Consider the following 12872-nt stretch of genomic DNA (forward strand, 5'->3'; position numbering starts at 1 on the left):
TTAGGTTTACCAGGTTTTTAAAATCCCTTCTTTGGGATGGAGAGAATAGAATTTTAGATATAGTCCAAATAATAAAATATATCAAAGGTGAGACCAGAATGAAGTGGGAGATAGTGGGTGACACACCTGGCTTCACATATAAGAATAAAAAGAACCTTAAGAGGCCTTTATGTTGCTGTAAACTTGACATGGCTCCACACATACCCAGTAGGGACTCTGGTATGATACCCTGTGGTAAGTGCAATTACTGTGAATTACTTGACCTATCTAGGATCTTTGTACATCCTGATACTGGGAAAGAATTCAGGTTTAATGTTTGGGCTGATTATGATACTAGTCATCTGGTCTATTTGGCCTATTGTAAGGAGTGCCACTCATTTTATGTTGGAAGAACTGATAGGCACCTTAAGGATAGGCTAAGTGAACATGTCTGTAATATCAGAAATAGTATTTGCACTAATGTCTTGACCAAACATGTTGTCTTTCATGGATCTTCACACTTTTTAAATTTATGGTGATACAGCTTATTAGAGTGAGCGAAGGGGTGATTTGGTGAATAGGACTGAGACATCAGAAAGTAAATGGATTATTAGGCTAAAGGTGGACTGTGGCAGGGGCATAATGATGAAGTTCCCGTGAAACTGATTTTAGCTGCTAGGAGTTTGAAGTAAATTATCTATGTGTATAATAATGTATGTTTTTATTTGCCTATGATGTCATGATTCTATTCGTTCAGTTACTTGTTTTTAAATGATTGTTTATGGATAGCTTATATTGACTGTTTCTTTAAAAGCTACCCATTTAATTGTGATGTAATGCTGATGTTTTAATGACTGTAAAGTTTTTATTGGACTATGCCATTTAATTGTACCTATGTATACGTTGGTTTTTTGAGCTTTTTATAGTCTGAAGAAGCAGTCTTATGGTACTGTGAAAGCGCCTACTACAATGAAGTGTCTGTTCTGTTTATTTAGCTTAGTTCTGGTCTTACCATTGATGTATTTTATTATTTGGACTTGTTCCTCTTGGTGTGAGCATTCATCTGGGCTCATAGATTTTAGCATATATAGAGTGTTTCATATACGATGGAAATTTTAGTGAAGGGGATAGATAGGTGCTTGGTGTGACATCTGGACAGAGGAAGGAGGTCAAGGAGGCATGGTGGTGGAATGAGGAAGTATAGGAGAGTATACAGAGGAAGAGGATGGCGAAGAATTGGATTGTCAAAGAGGTGAAGAAAATAGACAGGAATGTAAGGAGATAAGGCGCATGGCAAAGAGAGAGGTGGTGAAGGCGAAGGATAAGGCATATGGAGAGTTGTATGAAAGGTTGGACACTAAAGAGGGAGAAAAGGACCTGTACCGATTGGCTAGACAGAGGGACTGAGCTGGGTAAGATGTGCAGCAGGTAAGGGTAATAAAGGATAGTGAGGGAAACGTACTCAAAAGCGAGGAGAGTATGTTGAGCAGATGGAAAGAGTACTTTGAGGGGCTGATGAATAAAGAAAATGAGAGAGAGAAGGTTGGATGATGTGGGGATAGTGAATCAGGATGTGAAACAGATAGTGAAACAGATTAGCAAGCAGGAAGTAAGGACAGCTATGAAGAGAATGAAGAATGGGAAAGGCTGTTGGCCCAGATGACATACCAGTGGAAGCATGGAGGTGCTTAGGAGAAATGGCAGTGGAGTTTTTTACCAGATTGTTTAATGAAATCTTGGAAAGTCAGAGGATGCTTTAGTGGAGAAAAAGTGTTTTGGTAACTGTCTTTAAGAAATAAGGGTGATGTGTAGAGCTGTAGTAACTACAGAGGGATAAAATTGATCAGTCACAGCTTGAAGTTATGGGAAAGAGTAGTGGAAGCTAGGTTAGGAAGGGAGGTGATGATTAGTGATCAGCAGTATGGTTTCATGCCAGGAAAGAGCAGTACAGATGCGATGTTTTCTCTGAGAGTGTTGATGGAGAAATATAGAGAAGGTCAGAAGGAGTTGCATTGTGTCTTTGTGGGCTTAAAGAAAGCATATGACAGGGTTCCTAGAGAGGAGTTGTAGTATTGTATGAGGAAGTCGGGAGTGGCAGAGAGGTATGTAAGAATGGCACAGGATATGACGAGGGTAGAGTGACAGTGGTGAGGTCTGTGGTGGGAGTGAGGGATGCATTTAAGGTGGCGGTGGGTTTACATCAAGGATCAGCTGTGAGCCCTTTCTTTGCATTGGTGATGGACAGGTTGACAGACTAGATCAGACAGGAGGCCCTGTGGGCTATGATTGCAGATGATGTGATCTGTAATGAGAGTAGGGACCAGGTTGAGGAGACCCTGGAGAGGTGGAGATATGCTCTAGAGAGGAGAGGAATGAAGGTCAACAGGACTAAAACAGAATGTGTGTGTGTGAATGAGAAGGAGGGTAGAGGAATGGTGAGGATGCAGGGAGTAGAGGTGGCAAAAGTGGATGAGTTTAAGTACTTGGGATCAACAGTTAAGAGTAATGAGTATGGAAGAGAGGTAAAGAAGAGAGTACAGGCAGGGTAGAATGGGTGGAGAAGAGTGTCAGGAGTGATTTGTGACAAACGGGTACCAGTAAGAGTGAAAGTGAAGGTCTACAAGAGGGTAGTGAGACCAGCTATGTTATATGGGTTGGAGACAGTGGCATTAACAAAAAGGCAAGAGTCAGAGCTGGTCGTAGCAGAGTTAAAATTTGCACTGGGTGTGATGGGGATGGACATGATTAGCAGTCAGCATATTGGAGGGGTCCGCTCAGGTTGAATGGTTTAGAGACAAAGCCAGAGAGGTGAGATTGTGTTGGTTTGAACATGTGCTGAGGAGGGATACTGGGTATATTGGGAAAAGGATGCCAAGGATGGAGCTGCCAGGTAAGAGGAAAAGGAGGCGGCCTAAGATAAGGTTTATGGATGTGGTGAGAGAGGACATGCAGGTGGTTGGAGTGACAGTGCAAGATGCAGAGGACAGGAAGAAATGGAAACAGATGATCTGCTGTGGCGACCCCTAATGGGAATAGCTGAAAAAGTAGTAGTATTCAACCTTTATTATTGGAACTGCAGAAGTGTAAGAGGATAGTAAAGCAGGAAGAGCCAAGGGAGATGATGGAGCCAGGTAGACCAAAGAAATCCATTCCACAGAGATTGTGGCAATGACAGAGTTTGGTACTATATTGGTTACAAGTACATAAAGAAGATATACCTAAAATCTCAGAGATAAAGGAAGAATGTGATCTGGGAGATAATTTAAGATGGAATTATAGGGTGTGGTAATAAAATCGAGGACTTTAGTAAGGGAAAGTAATGGTCTCAGAAATACCCCAGTTTTTGTAGAGGAAATTAGAAAAAGGATAGAAAGAGTTAAAGGGGCTTACAAAGAAGAGATCAGAAGTAGTCAGGAAAGGGCAAAGTGAGTGTCTCATGCACATGAAAACAGTCTGGAAAAGGAATTATAAGAGATACAAGTGCAGGCATAGGAAGAAATTATTTAGCAAGTGAGGTTTGTTGCAAAAGTGAGGAACTTCGTTTTTGCTTGGCAGTGCTTGCACCATTATTTTTATATAAAGCAATGGTTGGTGTGGCATTTATGAAAAGACAATAAGCAACAAAACAAAACACCAAAACGGAGGCACACCAACGGTATATAAAAATATATTAAATTTATTGAATGATTTAAGAATAGCAGAGTTCTTTCAGGCAGTGTCAAATGACAATGTAGAACAGGGAGAGGGAGACATGGGAAAGTGTTTTTGTTTCTGGAAGTGCTGTACATTAGATTGATATAAGGAAGATACTCCAGGATTACTAGATTTGTAAAATAGACTAGACAGTTATCAGTCTTGGATGAGAAACTGCATGATAAGGAAGCAGATAAAACCTGGATGGCAACCGTATGGGCAAATCCAAACAGTACCAAGGAGATGGAAGCAAGTAGATCCACCCAGCATTAATGAAACATGCAACTTTGTCAGTAAGCTAATATGTAAGGAAGTGTGGACTGTAGGACAGTAAAAGGGAAAAGTCGGGCAAGGACAAATATTGTGACAGAAAAGTTGGGAGAATTAGAAGGATTGAAAGGCAACAGATGCAAAGTTTGGAAAAGCATAGGATTCAGACTTCTATATGCTTAGAGAGGATACAATGTGTGGAGCTTAAGGGCATGACTTGCTTAGTAAGAACTACAGTGTAAAATTGTACAGTGGTGAAAAGAGTTGAGGATATACAGTGAGCTGTTAAGCACAGGCTTTGTGTCAGGTGTGACTGTTTTGGATGAGATTAATATTTCATATTTCTAATTTTTTTTTATTCAGCCAGTGTTTGTTTTGGTATGTAGAATTTGCATTCTGTGGTAATTAGAAGGAACTACAGTATATTGCTTGAGAAAGTACTGGGGTCTTAAGAAATCGGTGCATGTTATTGTACTGAAGTTAGATTACAAATGTAATTATGGGAAGCGTATAATTGTCGACTGCTAAATGTATTTTGTCAAATGTTTATAATTTCCCAATATGGCGTTTATGATTCAGTTTACCTTATTTGCTGTCCTTATGTATGGATTGTAGGAAGTTAATTCACTGCATCATACTTTGATTTGAATTGGTGGTTTAAATTATGCTTTAAAATGCCTTGTTTACCTTTGTCATGTATACTTTTCACATGCCTTTGATTTTCTTGAAATTCACATTTCCTCAAGTTCAGAAAATCAGTTAGGAATATTTTTTTATTGTGAGACTGTTTTTTCTTTAATAACCTGCTTATAAAGACTTGGTCATTTCTGTGAGGTGCTGACAGCTGCTTTTTCTGTATCTAGTGACCAGGAGTTAAAGAAAACAAATGAGTTATTGCACCTGAAATTTAGATAAAAGCGTAATATAGACACAGGTATCATGTTTAATTTCTCCCTAGTTGTCTGCTTCCTGTTGCCCTTTGTGGTTATGCAGGGGATGATCACCGTCATAGTGCAGGGGTTGTGTTCGTTCATTTTTGTGCTGGAGTAGGCTGGTTTATTGTGATTTATCCTGTTGTCCCTGCCCCTAACCCAAAAAGCATGTTTTAAGGAACATCCTTGGTTACTGGATTTGTTTGCTTCAGTACATTTGGGATGCATCATGATGGAACTAGTAACTTTTTACTGTTGTCCTTCATGCAGTCCCTCCAGAGTTTGGGGAATTGTAATGCAGTAGTGTCTGCTTCACACCCCCCCCCCTCATTTAAAAAAACAAGACAGTCTTCCATTGTTTATTTTTCCTCCAGCCTTCAGGTAACTGAGCTCCTAAACAAAGTGAAAGTGTCGTCTCCTTTCCACTCTGTGTTGACTTACCCTTCCTGAGCTCAGGTATTTATGACTTCTGTAAAGTGGATTTTAATCGGTCTGTTGTCTAAACCTTCTATCAGTATTCAGAATTGTTATTCAAAGTATCATGAATAACACTGTCAAGTCAAGGTTATTTTTTCTGTATTTGAAGCAGAGCAAGTGCTTGGGAAAGGAAACATCTGAACACAATTTACATTTGTTTACTGAGAAAGTGACTTGGATTTAAAACCCCCTTTTTCAGTGGAGGCTGTGGAAAAGAAGCTCTGTGGTTACATATACAAAGTTATGACAGTCTGCAAAATGTTTATTAAAACAAGCTTTTATAAGGTTATAAAGGAAGACATCAGGAGTTCATCAATGAATTAATCACATTGTGCAGTACACATACATTAAAATGAATCTTATTTAAAATAAATATACAAAGGCAGATGTTCTTCGTGTTTCACTGTTGCAGTCATCACACTTGGGTTATCTGCCTGCAGGTAGCCCTCAGTCGGCCCGAGTACCAGAGACTTAGTATTTCTGTATTGGTTGCTGTTGCTCCAGGACCGACGTCAGGTTGTCAGGGTATAAAAACAGGCAGCCAACATCATTACATCAGTCTTTCTTGCCGAGGAGCCAGAAGCAGTTCGCACGAGTGCTGTTTGGCCGCTACCTGAGTTTTTCTTTTACAAATTGAATCATCCTGAAGTCTTATAAAGCCAGGTACCCCTTTGGGGATCCTTTTTTCTTGCTCTAACTGATGTCAGAAAAAGATAACAATTGCCTTGCCTGTAGAAAGCAAATACCACACCGAGATTTTCATTCTTAATGCATCACCTGTTTAGGCCCAGACCATGATGTACCTCGCTGTCAGTTTTGTGCCTTCTTCAACGCCCAAACCATTAATCGTCAGGCCCTTATTGTCACTAAATACTTTTATCTATCTCCGTGTTCTGAAATGACTTTGGTAAGCCATCTGACTACAGATATTCCAGAAAAACGTAAGGATAAAGACAGGCCTCACAGGTCCAAAGCTGCCGACTAGCTTCCATTAGACTAGTCGCCAGTTCGCTGGTATTCAGGCGCTTTTGCAGCCCCTGATGCCCACTTCAATGGATTTGCAGGCCTCTACCGAGACCCGTTCGGAGTCTGGTATGCTGCGAGACTCTTCTTCGACTATGGAACCTGCAAATTTCTCTACCTTGGATGGGTCCGGAGCCGCTGAGCAGGCATCGGCTTCTGAGGGTGTATTCCAACCTTCCAATGTTCGTATTAAACTGACAACTTCGTTTTTGACTAAAACTACCAAGTTTCACAGGCCCAGAGTTCGCACTATGCCTAGAAAACCGACAACCAAAGCACGTGCTCAAGCTCCCATGCCACAGAATCAAATGCTTAGAATGGCTGAAGACCTTATAACCTTAGAGGAAGCCAGCCTTCCCCCTCTAAGAGACCTAGAACTGACTTTCCTTCTGATTCTTCTGATCAGGAATCTGATATCTCTGCTCCTTCTGACTACCAGGACTTACCCTTATCTACCTATGAGGATTCTGATGCAGAGGATTCCATTCCCTCTGCCTCCCCTCCAGAAAATTTTTCTTTTGGTGAAACCTTGCATACCTTAAGAGAGCATTTCTGCTGGGAATGCCAGGACTACCCTCAGTCCAAAAAGAGACTCAGAGAATTTTTAGACTTGCCTCAGCACAGGCCTTTAGCTAGATCCCCCCTGTCCTGGATATTGTAGATAATGTTGTCATGAAATCTAGTCTTACTCCTGATACTTTACCACCAGCTCCTATAAAGCCTGACAGGTACTATAGAGTACCTAACTCTCTCAGATTTCTCTTTAAGAATCCCACTGCGGATCCAGTGACTATTTCCCAGGGACCTAAAGATCAAGGCTACTACAACTAAAAACCCTATCCCTTCGGACTGGGATTCTAGAGCTTTAGACAGATGGGGTAGGAAGGTATATACCTCTGCAACTTTTGCCATCAGGGCTTTGAATTGCCAGTTTCACATGTTGAAGTACCAGCAGCATATTGTGGGACAAATTAAACAAAAAATGTTGTTGCTTCCAGGTTGTACAGAAAATAGAGATCTACAAGAGTTAATGCATTCTGCAAACCAAGTCAGTAAACATACTCTGCAGTGTGGCTTTGATGCTGTAGAAGCATCTTGCAGGGCTGCTGTCACTGGGTCTGTACTGAGAAGACATGCTTGACTGAAGGAGCAAATCTTGCCAGACCATTTCAAAGCAAAATTATTAGATGCTCCATTAAACCAGGAACATTTGTTTGGCACAAAAGCAGTAGTAGTTCTTAAAAAGATGGAGGAAAAAGCTAAATCTATGCAAACTGTTAACGATTTCTTACAGGTCCAGCCACCTAGATTCAGTAGGCGTAGGCCTTCAAAAAACTCTTCCTTTCCAGTCCCTCCCAGGACTTCAGTCCAAACCCAGGGACAACAGACCACCAAGACTACAGTTTTGGGGTATGCAGAGATCTAAACAATGGAGTGCTACCACCTCAAAAACAGGGAGTGGTAAGCCACCCCCATATGGAAAAAGTTCACAATGACTTGTCTATCATCCTTCCCAGCCATGCCCAAGTACTTGCACCACTAGGAGGACAACTCACCTGGCATGCAAAAAACTGGATGTCCATTACCCAAGACCGATGGGTCCTAAACATTGTATCCAGGGATACAGATTCTACTTCCACTCACTGCCAACCCCAAATGGGATGCCAGACCTTCCTCCAAACCAGCGCGCAGAGGCTCAAAAGCAAGTACTTTCTCTTCTCTTATCTGGGCTTTTCAACCTGTTCCAACAGAGCAAAGGGACAGGGTTTCTACTCCAGACTGTTCCTGGTGCCCAGAAATGAGAGCTCTTGGCACCCTATCCTGGATCTATCAATTCTCAACACCTTCTTGGTGGTCCCAAAATTCATAATGCTTACACTGCAACAGCTTCTTCCTATGCCAGCCAAGGACGCCTGGCTAGTCACTCTAGACTTCAAAAGAACCTTATCTACACATCCCTATAAGGGAATCTTGCAGGGCATATCTATGTTTCAGGGCAGGCTCTATGCACTATCAGTTCTCTGCATTTCCCTTTGTCTTATCTGCTGCACCTAGGGTGTTCACAGAGTGCCTGGCTTCAGCCATTGCATACTGCAGGCAGAGAAATATTCAAATTTACCCATACTTGGACGATTGTCTAGTTCAGGCGGACAGTCAGGGATTGCTACTTCAGCACTTGGCATTTGTAAAGAGACTCCTAACTTCCCTGGGGTACACCATCAACGAAAAGAAATCACACTTGGTGTCCAGCCAAAAGATTGTATTCTTGGGAGCAAGCTTGAACACAACTTCCCAGATGGCATTCCTCACTCCAGAAAAACAGGCATATTTGACAAATTACTTCAAACTAATGACCACCAAAACTCTTATCTGCAAGAAAAATACTGCAAGCCCTGGGGCTCATGGTCTGATGCATTCTACTAATTCCATATACAAGACTGCATATGAGGAAACTTCAGTGGTACTTAAAAAGCCTCTGGTGTCAACATTCTCAGGACATGGAAATAGTGATTCCTGTCATTCCTTGCTTAAGGGCTGAGTTCCTTTAGTGGGCAGTAGCATGCAACCACAACAAGGGACTCCTTTTCACTCAACACCTCGCCACCCAAATTCTGACAACAGACGCATCAGACTATGCATGGGGGGCTTACATGGTGGGCAAATGCATTCAAGGCAAATGGAGCCCAGGATAAATTCCCCTGCATATCAGTCTAAAAGAAATGTTAGCTGTACAGAATGCTCTGACAGCCTTCAAATACCTTATCCTTCCAGGACAACTCCTGATAAAGACAGGCAACACCACAGTTGTGTGGTACATAAACAAGTAGGGGGGAACCCATTCCTATCCAATCTGCAGGCTAGCCATGATCCTGTAGAACACAGCCTTGAGCAACCAAGTGCACCTGCAAGCTTAATTCCTGCCAGGCAAACAAAATTCACTGGCAGACGATTTAAGCAGAAATCTACTGGACCCACACGAGTGGAAACTGGAACCCAACTCATTTAAACTTCTAATCCACAGGCGGGGGACACCAGAGGTGGACCTCTTTGCCTCCCTCCAAAATCATCAGTTGAGCAAATTTTGCATCAAAAACCCTCATAGCAAAGTGTGGAAAGTGGATGCCCTATCCTTTACATGGGAAAACCTTTCAATTTATACCTTTCCCCCTCTGCTCCTCCTCTCTGAAGTACTACTCAAGATCAAACAGGACAGACCAAGGACAATCCTTGTTGCTCCAGACTGACCATGCCAACACTGGTACCCACTCCTACGCAGTCTGACAGCAGTGCCACCCTGGCACCTACATCAGACCCCCCCCCCTGCTGCCCCAGCAGGAGGGACAGATTTTACATTCACAGTTGCAAACCCTGAACCTTGCAGCCTGGCTTATCCCCTGAATACACCACCAAGCAACCCTCAGCAAACAGATGCTGGACGTCATCCTTGACGCCAGAAGGCCTAGTACTAGGAAATCCTATTCAGAAAAGTGGAAAAGATATTGTTCTTGGAGCCAGTCTCAAGGAAAGGACACAGCCGTGCCCACCTTACCTCAAATCCTAGATTACCAAGAGGCCTATCCTTTTCATCAATTAAGATTCATGGCTCTGCCATCTCAGCTCATTACAATACTGAGCCACCTCTCTTTTCTCACCCTCTCATCAAACAGTTCCTGAGAGGAGCTAACATTTTAAGGCCCCCAAGGAGAGCTCCCACCTCTGTCTGGGACCTTAACTTTGTACTAGAGAAACTCACACTAACCCGCTGTAGTCCTGCTGCTGCAGCAGAGTTAAAATTCCTCTCTTGAAAAACAGCCTTACTGCTAGCCATCACTTCAGCAAAAAGAGTGTCTGAGTTACAGGTACTAATGGCTGTGGAACCCTTCTTTATTTTCCATGCTGACAGGGTTTCCCTCAAGACTAACCCATCATTTATGCCCAAGGTGGTATCCAGTGTGGCTTTAAATCAATCCATCTATTTACCAACCTTTTTCCCTAATCCTTAGAATAAAGGGGAAAGATCCTGCACTCCTTGGGCGTGCACAGTCCACTCAGATTCTACCTTTACAGGACTAAACCCTTCAGAAAATCTGACCAGCTGCTAGTCAACTTTGCTACAGGGGCAGAGGGCAAGGCCATTTCAAAGCAAACCATTTCCAAATGGATAGCACACTGCATCCATTTGTGCTACAAACTCCGTGGTAAACCTACCCCACAGGGAATTAGCACTCATTTCAATGGGGCTACCTCTACAGCATTTCTCAGGGGAGTCCCTGCAGGGACATCCTGGAAGCTGCAACCTGGAGTTCTGTACACACCTTCACCAAGCATTAACACTTGCCTATCTTTTTTAAATCCAGTGCTGGATTTGCCACAGCAGTCTTACAAGGCCTGCTACCCAGCCCTAATATTTCTTGACTGCCTCCACCCTTTCTCAGCTTTGGGAATCAACCCAAGTGTGATGACTGCAACAGTGAAACACGAAGAACATAGTACAGTTGTGTGCACTTACCGTAAATGTAGACGTTGTGTATTCACTGTTGCAGTCCTGGTTACCCTCCCTCCAGCCCCCTGGCTTTGTCTGTACTTTCTACCTATACTCCTTTTGGCCATATCCTTTGGCAATGGTATTTACTTTTTACTGGAGGTGTTCCACACCATGTAATTGCTTCCTTTTTGGGGACTCCTGACATTTGGGGCAAAAAAAACTGATGTAATGGCATCGGATGCATGTTTTATACCCTTGACAACTGGACGTCATGGAAGAGGCGACAGCATCCAACGCAGAAATCCCAAGACTCTGGTATTCAGGCCGACTGAGGGCTACCTGCAGGCAGATAACCGAAGTGTGATGAGTGCAACAGTGAATACACTTGAACATCTATATTTATGGTAAGTGTACACAACTGTACTTTCAGCAGCTAGGCACTGTCAGGGAAGCAGGCTAAGGAGAGATAGTAGCCTGGTGAGATGGGTAGTGCATCTGTAGTGATAGAATGGCTGATAGCAGGAGATGGCTCAGAAAGTTTGTATTTACACACACTGCGCAGAAGGGGTGGGCACTGAGTGCAAGAAATAACTAGGACACTGGGGGTCCTGACTAGCCATGACTCATAAAGTAAAGGTGTTTTCATGGTAATGGGTTGCATGGTGACACTGTCGGCTCCAAGGCAGAGGAGCAGAGGTTAAAACCAACAGTCCCCCGAGAATGGGTGGACACGAGAAAGAGAAAGGAGTGATGGGCAAGGGCATTAATTGCAGTTCAGGCAGCAGAAGGATTTATATACTGATTTACTTTGTTTTAAAACAACAAAAGCTTTATTAATACAAATGGAGATTAATGACTCACAACAAACACACAAACATGTTAACAAGTAACAAATGCCAAAAAAAATCACTTCAGCTTCAGCAAAATTAAAAATTTTCACAGTATAAATGCAGTTTTAAATATGGATCCAACATTGTCTGTTTTCGTCCGATTCAACTATGGGTTGTCAGATCCAATCTCAGCACTGAATCTGAAAGTCTTTGGTTCCAGGGCTGTAATTCCTCTACTCATAATTACCTAAATTCCAACTTATTATCTTGGATCTCATTTGCCACAGTGTTCAGTTGTGCTTTCAAAGGCTGTTATGATGTCCTTCTTTTCCTATGTTGCAGTATTCTAGGTGTGTGATTTCCTGCCCTCAGGCAACTCGTACGTCAGCTTCTATACAAAAGCTTCAGCTTGGCTGCTGTAGTGTGCATGGGATGTCACACGTAGAGCCATAAACCAAGGGGCCTTAAATATGATGTCTGCACGCACAATCCTCAGAACTTTTCAGCCACAGACTACATTCTCATTGTACTATCGCTTCTTCACAGATGTCGCATCTTAAAGATAAGTAGCCCATTGGGTTTCAGATTTTCTTATTTTTGACGATTGTTTTAGCTAATGGTTGTAGCATTTAGCTGATGTCAGAAGAAAAGGGGAAAGTGCCAGACCCCATAAGGACGCCCATGACAGGTGTGTTTTTTTGCCTAGGCCGGGAACACGATCACTCCTCCTGCGCTATATGTCAATTATTTTTGCATAAGACCTTGTGCAGCCATCTAGCCGTGTTAAATCTCTACCTTGAGAACCAATGCCTCAAATGGTTAGCCCTTAGGATGGATCCTGCATCGGAGGCCGCACTGGAACCTTCGCACAAGAAGGTCAAGGTTCCTAGGCCGCCTTCACCTGCCGTTCCACTTCCTGACACAACGCCAACTGACGATCTAGGGTTGAGGCGCACTTGGAAGATCAGTTGACTGCAGCAACATCCCTCGAAGCCAGTGACCGGCATCCGTAGAACTGACACAGACACTCGTCGAGGGGGAACCAGTTTCGGTGGTACCTCCAACAGGAATCCAGACTTCGGATGTGCTAATCTCCGGACCCGACACCAGCCCACTCTCTGCTTCCTCTCCGGCCAAAAAGTAGAAGAAAACTAAACATACCCCTCCCCCCCAGTAATATTG

At 42.9% G+C, this 12872-nt stretch overlaps 1 protein-coding gene across 1 annotated transcript in view; it reads left to right on the forward strand.

Annotated features, from left to right (window-relative positions):
• The window catches only part of FAM13B (family with sequence similarity 13 member B), a 2585606-nt gene that overhangs the window by 1602659 nt on the left and 970075 nt on the right, over positions 1–12872 (forward strand). The gene's annotated exons all lie outside the window — the stretch shown is intronic.

The sequence above is a fragment of the Protopterus annectens genome, chromosome 4.part0 (assembly GCF_019279795.1).
Source record: "Protopterus annectens isolate FY-2018-M chromosome 4.part0, PAN1.0, whole genome shotgun sequence".
NCBI classification, from domain to species: domain Eukaryota; kingdom Metazoa; phylum Chordata; order Ceratodontiformes; family Protopteridae; genus Protopterus; species Protopterus annectens.